The sequence below is a fragment of the Microcebus murinus genome, chromosome 15 (genome assembly GCF_040939455.1).
Source record: "Microcebus murinus isolate Inina chromosome 15, M.murinus_Inina_mat1.0, whole genome shotgun sequence".
NCBI lineage: Eukaryota > Metazoa > Chordata > Mammalia > Primates > Cheirogaleidae > Microcebus > Microcebus murinus.
Window position 1 is genome coordinate 31,770,627 of NC_134118.1, and position 21,550 is coordinate 31,792,176.

Sequence of the window (21,550 nt, forward strand, 5' to 3'; positions counted from 1 at the left end):
GCGGCGGGGAGGGCGGCTGCCGGGGCGCAGGTCCGCCTGCGGCGCGGGGCTCCCAGGGAGGCTTCGCTCCTTGGTGACGGCGAGGAAGCGGCTGGGCCGATCTTTGTTCGTTTGAGACAAAGACCCTGAACTTGGGTCCTCGCTTTGTTCAGGTACCCGGGCTCGTTTATGGAAGGCGTGTGCTGAGTGGAAGGTCTCACACGTGAGGTGGCTGTTGCAGAGGGCTGCGATTCGAATACACAGCACGTTTCTTCCAAACCCAGGTTAGATTTCTCTGGGCTTTTAAAAATTTTAGTTTAAACTGATTATTCAAATTATTTGTTCTGTTTGGTGTCTTGGGCCACCATGGTTGTATCAAAAGTTTCATATGAAATGTTAAGCCCTAAAAAAAAAACAGATGGAACTCACTTCATAGATTTAGAAACTTCAGAGAAGCTATTTTATAACGAGGGAGATTGCTTTCCTAACACATGCTTAACAATCAAGGCACATGATAATCTTTTATTAACGACAGATAACTATTTGGTTTGGGGAAGAGAGGAATTATTGTGCTTGCGTTCACTTTCCTGCTCAGTCCCACCCCCCAATCCCCTGAGAATTTAATCCTGTGTGGTGCATCAAGCAGCCTGTGGTAATGAAAGACGTTACGAGATTCAAAGAAGCTTCTTAATCTATGTTTTATAGCGTTGGGCGCCACAGTTTTTCTGATGTTGGGTAATACAGTTAAAGTTAGTAAGATCCCAACCCGCCTGTCCCAAGTTCTCCTTCAGGAGCAGCAAACAGTGATCACCTGGGTTCTCTCTCAGACTTCCTAGGACTCTTAGCGAATTCAAAAAGGCAAATGTATTTCCATGAATATAAGTAATCAAAAATATCTATTCTGGGTCTATTTTAATTTATATTATCTTTTTTTTTTTTTTTTTTTTGATTGTGTAGGTTTCTGGCCTGGGTTGGAAACTAGCTGTGAATGATCATGTGCTGCAATTTCAAAAAGGTATGGGAAAGGTGGTAGAAACTGAAACTCAAGTCATTTTTTCCTTTCAGGTTTTGACTGTTAAAATGGTGGGTTAAGTGTTCATGTTGGTGAGCAATCGTACTTTTACACAATTGAGTGTACACAGAACCCTGTGTACTTTGCTGTTTCTCATAGGGCTGCCAGTGTCAGTCCCTTATTTAGTAGGTATTGGTTTCGTCTGTTCTGACTTTAAGACATGGTCCCAGTCATACTATGGCCAGCAAGCAACACATTGCCTTTTCTTACCCCATCCTTGGTTGGAAAATATTCTCTAATCTCCAAACGAAAGTCTGCATACTCTATAAACCTAGCAGCTCTCATAACTGCACATTGAAGAGTAGTTTGACAGGGTGTTCCTTGTTTCTCACTTCCAAGGACTATTTCAGTTCCAGTCCAGTCCAAGTACACAAGATCATCCAAAAGAAGCAATTTAAAAAAAAAAACATAGCCTACCCCAACCATCATCTTCAATTTGGCCTTGACTGGGCAACTATAAAGGACGAGTGTGCATTTAAAACTATTAAGGACAAGATTTGAGATGAGGTAGAAAAAAGGAACTGTAATGGCTCCCCTCTTTCCTCTTTGGCCCTTTGCTGCTTCCTCTTAGCATCACATTCTTCCTCATCCTGATTCTGGCCACACCCCCCACTTTAGGTTTTGTTTTATTTTGTTTTGTTTTGTTTTTCTTTAAAGACAGGGTCTTGCCCACTTGCCCAAGCTAGAGTGCAGTGGCACAATCACAGCTCACTGCAGCCTCGTACTCCCAAGTTTAAGCAATCCTTCCTCAGCCTCCCAAGTAGCTGGGACTACAGGTGTGCACCTCCATACCCAGCTAATGGATTTTTAAAGTGTATGAAAATCATAGCCAACAAAGGTCTCAGAGACTATTCTAGAGAGATGTCCCAGTCTTTTATTTCTCTTTTTGGCTATTCAAGTTCTCTACAAAAACCCATACTTTTTGCTTGTCATCCACTGGTCACTGCCTGATCCTGGAAGCTTGTCGTCATCCCAGTCTCCAAAACTGGTGCTGGAGTCATCTCCCAATTCTATACATCTTCTTTATTCACCTCATCCCACTCACTCTGTTTTAGAAAATATACCAGCTGGCTGTTCTTGTATACATCTGGCAAGAGGAACAGGAGATAAGACAACATCCTGAATGCTTAGAGATGACAGAATAACAGTCAAAGGGGAGGGGACAGTTATAAAGGACTGACTGACTTATCCTCGTCCATTCTGAGTCCTGGTAACAGTTCTCCTCAATTAGTGTATGTTCTGTAAGTTGTTTTAGTAGTTTTGCTTCTAGGCTGTCATAGATGCTGTCTGTAGCCTACCTAGTATCTGTTAGCCCTTCTTCCTAACAGGTTGCAATAGGGACAGGAGCTGGAGGAGGAGTGCTTCTAGAAAAAGTTTCCTCATTCTTAACAGATAGATATATGTAGTTTCTTTTTCTTCTTTTGGATGTTGTATGTCTAGATCTAATGCCACAGCTATCTTGCTACAACCATGAGGATGAAACCAGAACTGGAGATGGCAGAGCAGAGAGGTGGAAGCAAGCTGGATCCTTGATGACATTACTGAGCCACCATTCCTTTATTCTAAGCTGACACTCCACATTAGGTGAGTTAATATTTCTATTGTCTGAAGCCAGAAGCAATCTATTTAAGAGGTTCATGTTTTCTGTCTTTCTCTGTTGCTTGTTATGTGAGACAAATTTTGATCTATTTAACTCACAGTATGCTAGAGGAAACATTCATCACCAATGTTCCTGTTCTTGTTCTTTTTTTTTTTTTTTTTTTTGTCGTATGTTTAAGTCATTTTGCAAATCATTTACAGAAGCAAGAATAAAAAAAAAGTGAAAAATAATTTTTCAATAAGTTTTATTTTAAATATAGTAAGGCCAATTTTTTATTCTGTATTTTCCCGCATTTGCAGCAACATTTACCTTAAAAGGGCAATGTTTTTTGAATACAACTACTTATCAATCAACATAGATGAACCAAGAACACAATCACCTTGTAAATATTGATACCATATTCAAATACATCTCTAATGGTTCTAGCTTATTGTTACTTTTGCTGCTTCTTGCACTTGAGTAAACAAAAAGCAATGCTTTTGAAAACTTTGATGTTTTATCATTTTAAAGAGAGGATAGCCATATTCTTTGCTTCTTAGCTGCAAAACATTTTAGATTTATAAATGCCTATCAGAATTAGCAATTCAATGAATTTTTTCATCTCTACCTCGTATGTTTCTGTGCATTAGTCTTTGTATGTATGCATTTGCCTTTATCATTTGTTGATTTACAAACTAAATGAAGTATATTTGATATGTAACATCATAAAATATGACAAAATATATTACATCTGTTTAGGATAGCTCAGGTTCTTGTTGCAATATATTGATTAAGGAAATCATTCCTGTTAAATGACTAACTGGATGAGAATACTATATTTCCTTTTTATTCTTAAATATATATTGTTGAAGTCATTGATTCTTGAGTTTGAAAAAATTTATCTAGGATATCATCATCTAAAGACTCATGGCCTGAGATTTTACTTATGTGATAAATTTAAACAACATCATTAAAGTCTAGAGTTCTTTTGTCTGTCTTTTCCATTCATCTTCTGATGTTTTCCAATATTTGGAACTGTTTTCCTTTATCAGTTTTCTTCTCTTTGCTATTATGAAAAGAAAATGAGAAATTCTGAATTTTTATCAGTGATTAATAAAAGCTCTCAGACAACAACAACAGACACTTCAAAGACAGTGTCTCCAGGTTTTTTTTTTCTGCCCTCTTGAAAGATGTTGCAGTATTTTGGGCATTACAATAAGATAACAGAAGGATGATCTAATAATGATGATTTGTTTCACTGTGGAATCAACCCTAGGTGATTCTAAATTCTTCATCTTATTATTTTTGTCTTTTCTAATGTAGTTTGGAATAATTATTGAGTAATGTTGAAATAATTCCTAGGATAATGATATAGCAAAATGTTTGAAGCCAGAGGAAATCAAGATCACTAAGATCCTTTATAAGTTATAAAAGGTTCCAATGGACCCTATATGGTAATTTCAAGATAGAATGAGTTTTATTGTATTTTTTTAAAAGGGAAATTTACTCCTTTTGGAAAAAATAAGAGCCTAAGAAAGAATAAAAGTTGTGAAATAGCTATCCTTATAAATAGTTAGAACCTCTTAGAAAAAAAAGTCAAAATATAAAATTAAATCCAATGAACCCTGGTGGTGGTATAAGGATTAATTCACTGTAAATTGATTCTTCTGGTATTTGCAACAGAATTCAATTCACCTGATAATCTTACAATGCCAATCAATGACCTTCATGGTGCTGAAATCAAGGTATGTTTTCCTGTCTTCTCTGCAATCAATGCAATTGACCACTTGGTTCCTTTTTGAAACATTCATCCTTTGATACTGCAGACATCTAGTTTTAACCAACCTTATTTAGTTATGCCTTCAGTCTCCTCTGGAGGTTCTTCCTCTTCCTATCCTTTAAAATAGGAAATTCCTCAGGGCTTCTCCTCTTTTTTCACCAGTACTCTTCTCATCTGTACTCTCCCTGTCTCTAGATAAACTCATCCATTCCTGTGACTTTAAATGCCATCCGTATGTTGATAACACCTAATCTTTTACCTCTGATCCTGACCTCTCTTCCAGAATATTATAACCCGATATCTACTTGATATGTCCACCTGGATATCTTGCAGGCATCCCACACTGAACTCTTGGTCTTTGCTTACTCCAAATCCTGCTTTTCTTGTCCATCTTCCTTATCTCAGTAAGTAACACCTCCTTCTTACACATGTTTAAACAGAAATCTAGAAGCATTCTTAACCCTTCTTTTTCTCTCATCATCTGAAATATTTCTCATATACATTTCTCTCCCTATCCATTGCCACAACCCTAGTTCAAGCCAGTTTTATCTCCCGGACTTCTGCAATAGCCATAATTGGTTACTTTCTTGTCTTATCTCCAATTTACTCTACGTACAGCTGCCAAAGGGATTATTTAAAAATGTAAATTGTTTTCTTTCACATCGGTTTCTCATTGTACTTAGTAAAACCCAAAATTCTTAGCATCACCAATAAAGTCCTATATGATTAAGTCCCTGCCTCCCTCTCCACATTCATCTCATATCAACCTCCTACTCACTTGCTATCTTCCAGCCACACTGGTATGCTGTTATTTCTTCCATGGAGCTGCCTCTGCCAGGAATGCCCCACCCCCATCCCACACCTCTGTCAGGTTAAATCCTTATTTATCTTTCAGTTTTCAATTTAATGTCACTTATTCACACATTCACTGGCCAGTTCCCTTCAGTCTCCATTCTTATTAATAATTAAAGACCCCACCTCACCCCAGTGTTTCTTTTATAGTATTCTTTTCTATTCCTTTAAATTTGTAAATTTACCAAAATTTGTAATTAACCAGTAAATAAATATATAATACCTTTGTCCCCCACTAAGCATGAATTACTTTAGGTCAGGGACTATGTCTGACTTGCTGATTAATCTGCTTAGCACGTGGTGTCTTTTCAAAGTATATTTGTTGACTGAAAGAGTCAATAAATGAATGACGTTCACAAGGCCCTACTGCATTGGTAAGTTCTGGGCCCTGACAAAAGAATTCTACATAGTAATCACTAGATGAGGAAGACTTCCTGAACTTTTTCCACTTATTTACTTTGGGAGGAAGAAGAGGTCACTGCTGTGTAGTTATAAGTCCCATTAGGAAACAGGTCATATAGGGGGCTCAGACTTTTTTTCTTGATTGTCTGGCTTAACCATGAAGTCCTTTTGCCTCAATATTACCAAACCAGGTCTGCAGAGAATCCTATGCCAAGTGTGAATTTTGTCTTTCTGAATCATCTAACATTTAATACTATGTGCTTTTTCTCTCATCTCCGTCTTATACCAAATCCCCTTCCTAAGACACAGCATACTATATCAGTTACTTTTGCCTTTTGCTACAAGTAATAGAAGCTCCAGCCCAAATAGCTTTAAACAATAAAAGGATATTTTAACTCATAAAATAATAGGTCCCAAGGCAGGAGAGGGTCCTGTTACGGTGTGCAGACCTCTGATTCTGCTCCTCTGGGATTCGTTTGGCTCTGTTTTTCTCTGTGTTAGATTCTTTCCCAGACTGGTACCAAGATGGCCACCATGGTTCCTGGGGATTAGGTACAGGTACAGCAATAATATCCAGCAGAATATGGGGGCGGTCTCTCCCTACCGGTCTCATTTTCTTAGAAGCCATACAGCATCTAATCACTGGCAAGGGAGATGTAGTGTTGTTGTGATTGGCTGAATCACACAGGGAAGAGGCTATCACAAAGTAGAAAGTGATGAAAATGACGTTTGGGTAAACAGCCAAGAGAACTGGCTACAAGAATCACTAGACAGTTGATGAATACCTCCAACATGGTAAATAAAGCATGCATACAGAAGGAAATGGATCTGGAGGGATAGAGACAATGCAAAGAGAAGGAAACTTCCAAAAAACTATAATTGATTAATATCAAAGAGACAAAAGAAGATATGCCTCTAAAACAAACTGGAAGTGATGAAAAAGGAAAACAAAAAGAGCTTGAAAATTAAATATATAGTGGTATAAATAAAATATTCAATAAAAAGACTAGAAGATAAAGTTGGGGAAAGATGAAAAATAGAAATGATTCATTAGAGAAACTATTTAGTGACTTAATAATAGGAGTTTCAGAAAGAGAGACCAGAGAAAACAGAGGGGGAAAATATCATCAAAGAAATAGTAGAAGAAAATATCCCAAAACTAAAGGATAGGAATCCCAATATTGTTAGGGCCCACCCAGAACAGTTTAAAAGGAAACAAAACCATTTAAAGGTACATCATCATTAAATTTCAGAACATCTTGAATAAAGAAAAAAATTATAAAATCTTTCAGATAGAAAAAGCTGATGACAAAAAAATAGAACAGGACTTAGAATAGCATCAGAGTTGTTATTAGACACCCTTGATAGAAGATAATGGGAGTGCAACCTTAAAAATTCAGAAGGAAAACTATTTTTAGCCTAGAATCCTTTACCAAACTAAAACCAAGTCATATAGAATACACACATTATCAGATATACAAGGTCTCAAACATGACACCTTTTGTGCATTCTTAGGGAACTGGAGGATATACTTAAGCAAAATACGGAAGTACAACAAGTAAATGGAAGATATAGGAAAGAAGATTCAGTGAAAAAAAGTATCAAGTAAAGTTCTAAGGAACTTAGGAAGGGATGTTTCAGGACCTCTAGAAAACAACCAGGTCAGAGAGGAGGAGGGAAGCGGACTCTGGAGGTAGCTTAGAAAAATGGAACTTAAGTAATCAAATGTAAAAAATATTGGTAAGTTTATGGCAGAGATACTGGAATATTGGGAAAAAATTAACAATAGGTAGATGGAAAACCAAACAAATGATAAAATGAGGCAGCTATTAACTTTGGGGGAAAAAATGAAAGCTTGTATAGGAAAAGAGGTTTCAATGTGTTATTTGGCTTTGCAAATAATATTTACATAGTCTAAATAATGTAATATTAACTAACAAAAAATTGTATTTAAGAGGATGGTAACCTTTAGGGCTAGGACTGGATGTGGGAAAAAGGTAGGAGACTTTGTTTTAAATCATAATTCTCTTAGTGCTATTTGACTTTTAAAATGATACAGATGAATGCTGTATATGTATTTTCCTTTGATAAAAATAAATTTTATTTTTAAATAATCTCACCTATGGACATTGTTAAAAATCCTGTTTCTGGGCCAATCCAGTAAGTCTGTAGTGAGATTCAGGAATCTGAACTTTTAACTAGACCCTCAAGAAATTTGGCAGTAGGACTATAGATAATACTTGGAGAAACATCACCCAAATCCCTGAAATTGTATACAAAGATTTGCAGAAATGTGCAGTTTTTTGGAGAGAGTCGAGAATTTTCAGATTCTCTTTGATGCCTCAAACCCAAAAAAGCTTTAAAAATTGCTAGGCCGGGCGTGGTGGCTCACGCTTGTAATCCTAGCACTCTGGGAGGCCGAGGCGGGCGGATCGCTCAAGGTCAGGAGTTCAAAACCAGCCTGAGCGAGACCCTGTCTCTACTATAAAAATAGAAAGAAATTAATCGGCCAACTAATATATATATATAAAATTAGCTGGGCATGGTGGCGCGTGCCTGTAGTCCCAGCTACTCGGGAGGCTGAGGCAGGAGGATCGCTTGAGCTCAGGAGTTTGAGGTTGCTGTGAGCTAGGCTGACGCCATGGCACTCACTATAGCCTGGGCAACAAGCGAGACTCTGTCTCAAAAAAAAAAAAAAAATTGCTGTTCTCTGCCTCCTGCCTGCCTTTCATTGGAGAATAATTGAGATTCTGTTAATTATTTAAGGCCAAAAGCTGAGCTAATTATTGTTGTAGTAAGTTAAACACTATAAAACTCATTAAATGATATAGACTAAAAGGCATTGGCTAAATTTTCAGTCCATTGCTTAGTGGATTACATGGTGAATGTATTGAATATAAATCTAGTGGCTTGAAAAAGTTAGTGTGAATCTACTGGCATCTACCATAATGTTGACCAACACTGTAGCTTAATTTTATTCAATTGAAAAAAAAGTGTTCATATGTGATCATTCAATGGTATCTCAAATGGTATAACTGTACCGCATAAATGTTGCCACAGTCCAAATAGAAAAGTTTAATGTAGGTATTTTAACAATATTGTACCTTTAGTCAACATTTTAGTAATTCGATGGTACAAGCCAGCCTTTCTCAAACTTTTTCAACCCTTTAAAAATTGTTTTTGTCTTTATAAAACATCATAGGAGTTTATGAGATGAGATCTGGATAGATAGCGATATGTGATTTTATTTTGGGTATGAAATCACCAAAATGGATGGTATTAAGTGTTGATTCATATTTACAAAAACAAAAACAACCTTATACATTGAGAAGTTAGAGAAAGTAACTTTTTTTATTTTAGTGAAAATAGAAAATTTTAGACATTTTAAAAGAAGATACATCACATGGATCAGCACAAACCAGTAGCTAATAATTAATTATTGAATGAATATGTAGCATGGCCATTATTAGTATGTAAGCTGATTATGCATAGTAATAGTAGTATTCCCATTTCACAGAAGAGAAAAGTGGGGCACAAAGTAGCTGTATACTGCCAAGCAATATCCAGCAAAAGATGGGGGTGATGATTTGAACACATCAATCTGGTACCAGTATCTGTCCCCTTAACTGCTGTGCTATACTCTCTCAAGACCAATTATCAGAGAACAATCACATAAACAATTATATCAGTATATAAGGTACTTTCTCATAGATACATTTTTAAGATATATTTTTTAAAAATATATCATTACCAAAAAAATATTCTTCACACAGAAAAGCTATCAAGCAACACTTTGTGGCACCCTCATGTTTCAGAGAACATGTTTTCTGAAATGATAACCTAAGTAATAGTTTGAAATTTCCATCTGTGTTATTTGTTTTTGGCTATAGTTCTTTCACTTGGCCTCTTCTGAATTTACTTGCCTTCCTGTAAGAGAAGAGCTGCTTCTCTTACAAGACTTATTAAGACAATACCTTCATACAACTCTCTGGCTATCCAAAGTGCTTTCTTACTAAGCCTGCAGTTCCCCTTCCTCCTACCCACAATTAAATGCTTAGTCTTTAAGCTACATTTCTTAAGTATTTCCTAATCAAAGTGTAAGTGAGATCTAACTGTCACTGATATACATTTTGTTTTTTTAAAAAAACTTATTAAGCCATGTTGTATCACTGTAAAAAAAGTTTCCACTGTGATCTAAATATCACAACAATTTGATACCTTTTTAATAGCTAGAAATTTTTCATCATTCTTTGATATCCATGAACTAATATTTCTATTCCTCCCCTCCCACATGATTTTATCTTAATGTAAAACATTTTTTACACTTGAAAGTCTTTGATTACTCAATTATATTCTGTAATAAAATATGTATATAAACTTATTTCCTGGGTTAATAAAGGCTCTAAATATTCAAATATTCTATCATTTTAATTATTAGTAGCAAAAAAAATTGATCAGTATAAAAAATTTGTAATTCTTAAACATAAAAAATTGCGTTGTAAATGCATTTCTCAATTTTATGAAGATTTCTCTGCAAGAATGAGACAGGTTCAGCATTTATGTGTGTGTGGTATATATATATATAGTTTTTTTAGTTGTAAATGCTAAGAAACCTTATTTACTTAAATAAGTAGATAAGAATGGAAAGAGTTTTGTAACAGCATATATTTTTTTTGTTCTAAAATATATTTTAAAAATCACCATGTTCTATCATCAAAAATTAGACTGGTGGCCAGGAGCAGTGGCTCATGCCCATAATCCTAGCACTTTGTGAGGCCCATGTGGGAAAATCACCTGAGGCCAGGAGTTCAAAACCAGCATGGGCAACATATTGAGACCCTGCCTCTACCAAAAAAAAAAAATTGATAAATGAACCAGGCATGGTGGTTCATGCCTATAGTCCCAGCTACCTGGGAGGCTCAGGCAGAAAGATCACTTGAGCTAAGGAGTTTGAGGTTATAGTGAGCTATGATGACACCACTGTACTCTAGCCTGGGCAACGGAGTGAGACCCTGTCTCAAAAAACAAAAAAAATTAAACTAGTGTCTAGCATGTAAAAAACTCTATTAAAAATTAATATTAACCTCCACTTGTTTTTTTGTTTTTTTTTTTTGAGACAGAGTCTCGCTTTGTTGCCCAGGCTAGAGTGAGTGCTGTGGCGTCAGCCTAGCTCACAGCAACCTCAAACTCCTGGGCTCGAGTGATCCTTCTGCCTCAGCCTCCCGAGTAGCTGGGACTACAGGCATGTGCCACCATGCCCGGCTAATTTTTTATATATATATCAGTTGGCCAATTAATTTCTTTCTATTTATAGTAGAGACGGGGTCTCGCTCTTGCTCAGGCTGGTTTTGAACTCCTGACCTTGAGCAATCCGCCCGCCTCGGCCTCCCAAGAGCTAGGATTACAGGCATGAGCCACAGCGCCCGGCCTCTCCACTTGTTTTTAATAGTAGAATTTGTTTTTTCCTTTCTAGTCAGGTATCACACTGCTTTAATCATTATAGATTCAGAGGATATTTTGATATGTTAGATAGACCAAGTCTTTCATTTATTCCTTATTTTTTGTGGTTTCTTAAAATAAAATTTATTTTTAATTGACAATAATTTATGTATGGGGTATAGTATGATGTTTTGATATATGTATACACTGTGGAATCATTATTTCAAGCTTAATCATCACCTCATATACTTACTTTTTCATAGTGAGAACATTTAAAATATTCTTTTCATAATTTTGAAATATATAAAGGCTCTCTGGAAAATATCCAGCCATTGTTAACATAACAAGAACAGTTTGATGGCTGGATACTTTCTGGACAGCCTTTGTATAACACATTATTATTAACTGTGGTCACTGTGCTATGCAGTACATCTTGAAAACTTATTCCTCCTAAGTAAAACTTTGTACTTCCCCCCCACCCCCCACGCCCGGGTAACACATCTACTCTCTGTTTCTGGGAGTTTTTGTTTTTGTTCTTTTTCTAATTCCACGTGTAAGTGAGAACATGTAGTATTTGTCTCTCTGTACCTGGCTTATTTCACTTAGCATAATGTCCTCCAGTTTTATCCTTGTTGTAAATGACAAGATTTCCTTTTTTTAAGGCTGAGTAGTATTCCATTGTGTGTATGTGTCTACCCATTCATCTGCTGATGGACACTTGGGTTGACTCCGTATCTTGGCTATTGTGAATAGTGCTGCAATAAACATGGGACTGTAGGTCTCTCTTTGATGTAGTGCCATCACGTCTTTTGTATATGTACCCAGAAGTGGGATTGCTGGTTATTCTCTTTCAAAAAAAATTGGGGGGCTGATATATACCTTTCCCAGTATTTTTTATTATCAACTTGTCAAGTTTAAAATTCTCGAGTTAGGATATTAATTAAAGTACAATGAATTTTAGATTAGTTTTAACATATTTGGTATAATTCCAATACTGAATCTTCTCACCCAGGAACCCAGTAAGTCTCTCAATTTTTGTAAGCCTTATTTCATGACCCACAATAAAGTTTTATAGTTTTCTTTTCATGGATTTCACATATTTTTGAATTTAAGATCACACATATTTTGGTTACTTGAAATGTGTTCTTTATTTCTCCTCCCTCTCTTACTTGTTGCTTTCTTTTTCTTTTGCTCTTATCATCCCAAATAGATTGTAAACTCCTGCAGGACTAGGAATGGATTGCCCTTATAACCTCCTAAGTGCCTAGGATAAAGCTATTCTAGACTGGTTGCTAAGGAAAGAAATACTTGTTGAATAAATAAATGAAAGGCTTGATTCATAAACAGAAATGTAACAGGAAGAATCTGGGGGATATGCCAGGAAAAGCCTCAAAAGAATTATAATCCCTCAATAATGGATGATAAATTATGGCTTGATTATGCTATATGGAAGATCTGAAGAGAAAAAATGATTTGGATATTAGGCATAGTCTTCCAAATATAGATTCACTCAGAGAAGATAAATAACTGCTGCTGATTTCCTCAGAAAAATGCCCATGTTTTCCTACCTGTGAAGCTCCCTGAAACTAGTTCCATTGAATAGTAAAAGGATAATTTAAAATTTTCTCTCATCAAGGATGTCTGCCCCCCAATGTCACAGATTTAATTGGCCTTTTACATAAGAAATGTATTAAACATGAAGACTAACTAGTATTAGGGGTAGTGGAGGAATTTTTGAGTGGGGCTGTTCCATACACTTTGTTGCCTAGAAGAAGATTATCATCATTTCAGAGTGCACCCATCCTTTGTTCTTTACATACCATCCTTATGGACTTTGGCCATAGACTGAGAGGTGGGCTCAGAGCCTCTGCCCTGTGTGTTTGCACGTGGTCTGTGAGAAAGGGGTGGAGGGTACAGTTTTGAGGCATCAGAGAGGTTGCACCAGCAGAGGACAGAGCCTCTCTGTTCTGAAGTCAGAGATTGAAAGCGGAAGAAGACTACTTGGGCAGCAATCCATTTGGACAGGAATTTCCTCTGACTCCTGCCACAACTTAGTGAGCAGAGCCTGGAGAGTGGGAGAGTATAGGGCAAGGACTGATCTTGTGCTGCTTGTCCTGCAGGCTTCACTCTTACATGGTTCCAAAGTGAGGCTGAGAAGAAAGCACTAGAAAACATCAGAAGCTCTAACCCAGAAAAGCCTGAGGAGAGCCCAGTGTCCCTTACAGATGACAGCTGTTTACTCACCCTGTGTGGCAATTCAGACTGCACTTGTCCCACTTTTGCATGCAGTGACAGGAACAGAGGTGGCCTCAGAGTTGTTGGAAAGACTTCATTCCTTCCTTCCCCACAACACTCATGGCCTTGACAATATCTACCTGAAACCATCAGGATTAGTCACATTATCCCTTTATCCCTGGTTACATGAATGCTACCAAGAAGCCATGGACTCCCAGGACACCCTCCCTTACTCCAGTCCCCTCATGTCTATGTAATCTCATTCTCTTTCCTTCTCCCACCTCTCCCCTGCTGAATTCAGCTGCTTGCATTCTCTTGGTTTAGTTTAACATGTTCCCCTCTTTACCATATTTCCTGCAAATTGGTTGTTAAATTTAGACACTTGATTCCCTTCTCTACTGAATCCATTCCTCACCAGGTTGGGGCCCAGAACCCAATATCCCAAAGTATGGCACTTTGGCGTGCTATTTTTAACTAAAGGAGATTGGGAGGCCTCAGAAGCACAGTCTCTCTGACCTTCTCTTACACTCCTGTCTCTTGCTTCTTTTTCTCTCCCAAAGCAAATCATAGGAAGCAGAATTCTATTTCCAAAGGTGGGTCATAGAATCTAGAACTCCTCTCCCTCAAAGTAAGCCATGAAACCTAAAAAGATGACTCTCTTCCCCCTTGAAGACTCTCATTCCAGAGGGATCCTGCCCCATCCCCAGGAGCAAGGAATGCTACAAAGAAGAATCTGAACAGACAGGTCTTGCTGGGTTTCCCCCCTAAGTCTATTCTTATTAGATCATATACTTTTTTGTCTAATCACATTTCTACATGGCTGTCTATTCTTTGTTGAACCTAAGCATAAACATAGCTCTCCTTTGGGTCTTTAGGCCTTCATTTCTGAAGGCTCCCATGTCATGTAAAACTGTAATTCAATGTATCTGTTATGCTTTTCTCCTGTTAACCTGTGTCTTTTGTTATTGGAGCATCAGCTGTGACCCTTATGATGAAGAGGAAAGGTATCAAACCTTTCTGCACCTACAACACCCACTGTTGCTCTAAACCCTGTCAAGTTTGTTAATAACCCACTTTGCTAAATCTAATGATCTGTACTAAGCCCTATTCTTCCTCCATTCAAGGAGATCCTTCCTTCGTGGATTTCCTGATCTGGCTTACAGGACACCACACTTTTGTTGTTTCACTTTCACCTCATTTCTTGCTCCCTCTCAGTCTCTTTGCTGGCTTCTCTTTACCATTACCACATGTAAACATTGGAGTGCTCTAAGATTAGTTCTTTTTTTTTTTTTTTTTTTTTTTGAGACAGAGTCTCACTTTGTTGCCCAGGCTAGAGTGAGTGCCGTGGCGTCAGCCTGGCTCACAGCAACCTCAATCTCCTGGGCTCAGCGATCCTACTGCCTCAGCCTCCCGAGTAGCTGGGACTACAGGCATGCGCCACCATGCCCGGCTAATTTTTTTTGTATATATATTTTTAATTGGTCAATTAATTTCTTTCTATTTTTGGTAGAGACGGGGTCTCGCTCAGGCTGGTTTCAAACTCCTGACCTTGAGCGATCCGCCCGCCTCGGCCTCCCAAAGTGCTAGGATTACAGGCGTGAGCCACTGCGCCCGGCCTAAGATTAGTTCTTATTCTCTCTTCCTCTCTATCTGCATTCTCTCCATTGGTGGCCTCATTTAGTTCTCAGGCTTTAATTATCATTTATACATGATGACTTCCTAATTTATAGCTTTAGACTGGATTTCTCCCAAGAAATGAGAATTTATATAGCCAAACTCTTAAAATTTTTTTTTTTTAGAGACAGGGGTCTTGCTGTGTTTTCCAGGCTGGAGTGCAGTAGCACGATCATAGATCACTGCAGCCTCAAGCTCTAGCACTCAAATGATCCTCCCACCTCAGTCTCCAGAGTAGCTAGGACTACAGGGGCGTGCCACTGTGCCCAGCTCCAAACTGCTTATTTGATACGTCCATTTGAATGTCCAGGAGGCATCTCAAATTGATCATGTCCACCATTTAACGTCTGACCCTCCTTCCAGGTCTTCTTTTCTCACAGTTTTCATTTCAGTTAATAGTAACTCCGTCTTTCTAGTTTTTCAGGCCAAAAATCTTAGAATCATTCTAGACTCTTTCTTTCTCTCTGCCTATATCCAATCTGTCAGCAAATCCAGGTGACTCTACCTTCAAAATATACCCACAGTCTAGTCATTTATTACCACCTCTACTGCTATCATTTGATTCCACTGTCATCTCTTGTTTCAGACACCATAGCTTCCTAACTCTTCTCTGCCTCACTCCTTTGTTATCACAGCTATAGAGTGGTCTTTGTAAAATGTAGGTCATAGCAGATCACTCCTCTGCTCAAAATGCCCCAATGATTCCCCATCTCGTAAGAGTAAAAGCCAAAGTGCCTAAAATGACTTACTAGATTCTACATGTCTTGCCCCACCAATACTACTCTGACATATCTCCCAGCATTCTCCCTCTAAACTTATTCCACTCCAGCCACACTGGCCTTCTTTTCTGTAGCACATGCATACACTCTTCTCAACTCAGGCCTTAGTATTTGGTGTCCTGCCTGGGCTGTTCGTCCCTGGATATCAGCATGGCTCACTTCCTCACATCCTTCGAGTTTTGTCCATTCCTGACCACCCTCTTTAAAACTGTATTTCCCTAGAATTGAGGGGTCAAAGAGCATTTGTATTTATGTCTTGATAAATATTGCCAAATTGTTTTCACCAATAATGTAGGAGCACGTAAACTTCTCCTTATAGCCTGGCCAATTAAAGCTATTAACTTCTGAATTTTTGACAATCACAGTGTAATTTTAATTTGCATTTCTTATGAAGGAGGTTGAGAGCCATTGGTATTTTCATTTTTGAAAACTGTAAACTCACATCCCTGGCTCTCTTAGAGTGTAAGTGTTTCTCTTATTTATTTGTAGAAGCTCCTTGTGCATTAGGGAAATGAGCTCTTGGTCTGTGATATGAGTTGGAATAAAATTTTCCCAGTTTGTCATTTGTCTTTGACTTTATTCATGGTGGGTTTTTCTATGTAGCATTTTAAAAATTGGAAGTCTATTAATATTTTGTTTTATGGGTTCTGAGTATTATATCATACTTTGAAAGGCCTCTCCCACCTGAGATGTATTTTGTAAATCAAATTGTTTTACATTTATATCTTTTTATCTATCTGCAATTCATTTGGTACAAAGTGTGAGGTACACTTCTGACTTTATTTTTTTCCCAGATGGCTACCATTTGTCCCAATACCATTTATAGGATGTTCCATGTTTTCTCCATTGACATGAAATGCCATCTATGAGATTCTTCAGCAGAATTTAACAGTTGTGAGCTGAAGTTGAGGTAACAGTGTTTTCTCTTGGGAAACCTGTCCATGCAGAGCCCTCAAGCATGCCAATGAGAGCTGCAAACAAGTCAAACCTGTAAAGTGCTAAAAGCCCACACCCAGTAAATGCATGTATAATGTCTCCAAATTGTAGTTTGGGATGTTGTGAGCACAAGATTGTTACATAGTTAACTCCTCCACCCCACGCACATTCTCTCCAATAATGTCAAAGGGTGGCAGTGAATAGTCACATGATTTTTGGTTGGTTGTTCTGCAGATTTACTCCATTTACATTTGATGAATACCAGATCTTAATATTTGTAAAGTACTTTGAACTATGGATAAGAAAAGTGCTATTGTAATCCTTTATGCTATCTTTTAGATTTCAAGCATGGTATTGTGATTTCAGCATTTCTAGGCTTAATGAAGTTTTATTTCAATGAGTATAATTTATCCATCTGTGCTCAAGCAGTTGTGAAACCAAGCCACTGGGTGTGGATTATGAGGGCTGAAGCTTTGAGAAATGGGATAAAATTTTCAGAACTAGTGATATCATATGAGATCATTAGAGGTGGTTCACCTGGCATCAATCTGCTCGAATGTTCTTTAAACTAGGACACACATCTATTGTTTAGTGATAATTATATTGATAGTGATAACACTGAGAGCCTGCAAAATCCTGCTGAACTCTTTGAAATAAGTTCTCAATCATCATAAATAATTTTGAGAAATACAATTTAACTTTTAAGGCTTTTTGGCTTGTTTCTTAACAGAAATATTTAGTGGTTAGGGGTTTTGTTCAAGATGCAGACAGGAAGAGTGTAATCTTGATTCTTCTATTTTTTCTCTGAATGACTTTGAGCGAATTAACCTCTGTAAGCCTTAATTTTTTTCATATGTAAAATGGTGATAATAATAGTACTTACTGTTGTGGAGATTAGTAAAATCCATTTAAAGTATAAGTGCTAAGCGATCTTTGATTGGCAAAGATCAAAAAGATCAGAGGCTCAAGCCTGTAATCCTAGCACTCTGTGAGGCTGAGGCAGGCAGATCGCTCGAGGTCAGGAGTTTGAAACCAGCCTGAGCAAGAGCGAGACCCCGTCTCTACTATAAATAGAAAGACATTAATTGGCCAACTAAAATATATAGAAAAAATTAGCCAGGCATGGTGGCACATGCCTGTAGTCCCAGCTACTTGGGAGGCTGAGGCAGCAGGATTGCTAAGCCTAGCTTCAAATATTCTTTTAGCAATACTAGGTAGACCAAGACACTCAACCTGTACCATGCCATAAGAAAGAATGAGGAGACATTTACGTTATAGTATTGGGTGTTGCCAAAGTATGGTATTGATTAGAAGAAGTGAAGTTTAGAACAGTGTGAAAACAAGGTGGGAAGTAGGTAATACATATAGACATTTGCTTGTGTAATCACAGAAATGCTCAAGAAAAACACTCAAGAAAATGTTAGCATAGAATTCCACCAAAGCTAGAATTTAGGTGACTGGGTGGTCAGGAAACTTTTCACTTTATGTTCCCTTTCATATTCTGATTGTACTTTGTGAATGTGCAACTTTTTAAAAAATAAAGTGAATATAAAGTATATAGAACACTCATAAAGTAAGCATGCAATAAATGTTAGCCCTTATTTAAAATTTTAACTTAATGATTATCTTCCACTAAAGTAAAGATATCCAGAGATTTTTTTTTAAAGATTGGCTATTTAAAAATTTAAATATCAACTTCTTCTCTATCTCTCCCACGAAAAATAGATCTGCACGCAGCCCACGAGCCCACCGCCCAGGATCTGCAAGCTACAGCTCACGAGCTTCGGTGCTCATTCGTATTTTACTAGTCCGAGATGGCCGCGAGGGCGTCAGCCTCGAACGCGGCTGAGTGTTGGTATTCTCACCCGGTGTATGCAAGATACTGGCAACATTATCATAAAGCAATGGCTTGGTTGCAGAGCCACCAGAATGCCTACTGGAAGGCTGTGGGGTCCTGTTTCAATTTTCCGTGGTACCTCTCTCCTGCAGTGCTTCCCCAAAGCTCTTACGATGACCAGCCTGGATATCCTCAGTCCTTCTATGACCTCCACGCGGCCTGGCAGGACTCCCTCTACGATTCTTCACATCTCAGAAGGTCTGGGCAGCATGCACACGACAGCGGTGGGATCCAGGCATCCCCCAGGGACGACCGGTCTGTGTCTGAAGCGATGGAGGTAGAAACCGAGTCAGAGGAGGAGGTAGAATGCGACCTGAGCAATATGGAAATCACCGAGGAGCTCCGCCAGTACTTTGCGGAGACCGAGAGGCACAGAGAAGAGCGACGGCGGCAGCAGCAGCTGGACGCGGAGCGCCTGGACGACTACGTGCACGCCGACCACGACCTGTGGTACAACGCCCGCAGGTCCGCCCAGCTCCCGAACGAGAGGCCGGGCGAGCGGCGCCGGGCCGAGATGGAGCGGCTGTACGGGGACAGCGCCGCCAAGATCCAGGCCATGGAGGCTGCCGTGCAGCTGAGCTTTGACAAGCACTGCGACAGAAAGCAGCCCAAGTACTGGCCCGTCATCCCCCTGAAGTTCTGAGTCCCGGGCACAGGGACCCCTGCAAGGGCTGTCTGCACGGGGTTCCCAGCCCCACCCCCTTCCTTTTGGGCACACTCGCTTCATCTCTCCTTCCGTGTGTCTCCCTGCTGAGATGTTCACCGAAGTCCCAGTGGGCCCACCACGAGGTGGATGTAATATGCCAGGCACTTGGAAGTCAGCAGGGCGTGAACTGTTGCCAGCATGAGAAATTTTCTCCTGACATAAAATGATAATTTTGCATGTATTGCACTGTTTGTTTTGATGTTGTCAATAACAATTGTTCATTAAAGTTCTTGCCTAGAAAAAATAAATGACTAAAAATAAAAATTTAAATACCCCCAATTTTATATATGTAATTTGTCTTAATATGAATTAAAAGGCATTGCTTTTGGCCTATGAAGTTCTACATATCTTTTTCTTTATCATTTACATTTCTAATAAAGTTATGAAAATATTCAGCAATTTTTAGAAGTCTACTTATGCAAAAGCACATGACTAGAAGGAAAAGTGTTCTTATACAAATGAAGGTTTCTCATGATTTAGTCTGTGCAGTTGGAGATTTGGTAGATAATAGATGTCATTTAAACTCTCAGACATTACTAGAATTTTGAAGAAATGAAAATACTGAACATTATTTTAGATAGATTTATTCATAGTTGGGTTTTATTTATAGTTCTGAGTTTTGAGCACATTTAGATGAATTGAGAATAAATGGAGAATTATTTTTCCTTTTTTTTTTTTTTTTTTTTTTAAGAAATTGGTCTTGCTATGTTGCCCAGACTGCAGTGCAGTGGCTATTCACAGGCATGGTCGTAGCTCACTGCAGCCTGGAACTCCTGGGCTCAAAGGATTCTTCTGCCCCCAGCCTGTGGAGTAGCTGGGATTACGGGTGCCCACCACCATTCCTGACTTCTTTTTTCTTTTTGACTTATATGTGTTCAGACTACCAGGCTGAGCTAGATTTTCTTTCAGTAAACTATGCACCACATCTAGGTTTCTCACTTTTATCAGATATTCCACCATTAATATTTTATTTCATTCTCACTCATACTTTGGTAATAACAGCCTCACTTCTTTCTCTGGTTTTTAATTTCCTAGACATAAGCAGCTTTTAGGCCATGCTAAAGATATGACATTAGAATGTATCTGGCAAGACCCTAAACTTTTAGCCTAGCAAAGTATTCAGAATTTAAGAAGAGTTAGATCAAATAGCACCTACCCTATGAAATTGTTAAGAAACCTCCAAAGTTGGATCTATCAATTTTTCTCACATGACATCTTGACTCCACCATCATTTTATCACACATATTATAATAATCTGTCTCTTTCAATAAATAGTGAATTCCTCAAAAGCAGCAACTCTGTTTTTTATCCTTATAACATGTTCAGGGCCTGGCTTGTATTAGGTACTCAATAACGTTTACTGAATAAAGACTAATTTTTTCCCCAGTAGATACGTTACACCTTAACGAACTTCAAATTGTCACCACTAGTAATCCATGGTTATCTAGGATGATTGATATTGGCATTAGGATACAGAAGGTACTTATATGTGAAAGCGTCTGGCACACAATAGGTATTCAGCAATGTTAGTTTATGTATCTTTAATTCCCACAAATAATTCTGCCAAAGAAACTGAATCTTATGTAATAATGGAATAAAACTCTATTATTATAGGGTTTTTTATTGTTCACACCATTTTCAATAAATTTTAAGGATATTACAATAGTAAAATTTTGGAATGTTAATACTAGAAATTTAAAACACTAATAATCACAAATTATTTCATTAGAGAGGTAATACCATCAATTATTAGCATCTCAGCAAGCTCAACAATGACCTCGAAGACTATACTTTCAGGGATCATTTCTATATTTCTATAGTTCATTTCTAGAGAAGTTTCTCTGAATGTGTAGAGCAGTGGTCCCCTACCTTTTTGGCTTCAAGGGCTGGTTTCATGGAAGATAATGTTTTTACTGACTGGTGGTGGTGGGGTGGGGGGGAGAGCTCAGGCCATGATGCTAGCTATGGGGAACAGCTATAAATACAGATGAAGCTTATCTTGCTTACGTGCCACTCACCTCCTGCTGTGCAGCCTAGTTCCTAACAGGCCACTGACCTACTGGTCTGTGGCCCGGGGGTTGGAGACTGCAGATGTAGAGCACAAAAACAAACAAAAAATGACCTCTATCTCACTAAATTCAGTAAATGTCTATCCTCTTTTTTCTTAACTTCACAAGTTGACTGGTAAAAAATCAACCTGTTTATCACTGTCTCCTTGAA

General features: G+C 38.2%; 2 pseudogenes; both read left to right on the forward strand.

Moving 5' to 3' along the window:
* The first annotated feature begins 14 nt into the window (after nt 1–14).
* On the forward strand, nt 15–19,729 carry LOC105881754 (gem-associated protein 8 pseudogene; annotated as a pseudogene).
* Nucleotides 19,730–21,111: 1,382 nt separating this feature from the next.
* On the forward strand, nt 21,112–21,216 carry LOC142876739 (uncharacterized; annotated as a pseudogene).
* The last annotated feature ends 334 nt before the right edge of the window (nt 21,217–21,550 follow it).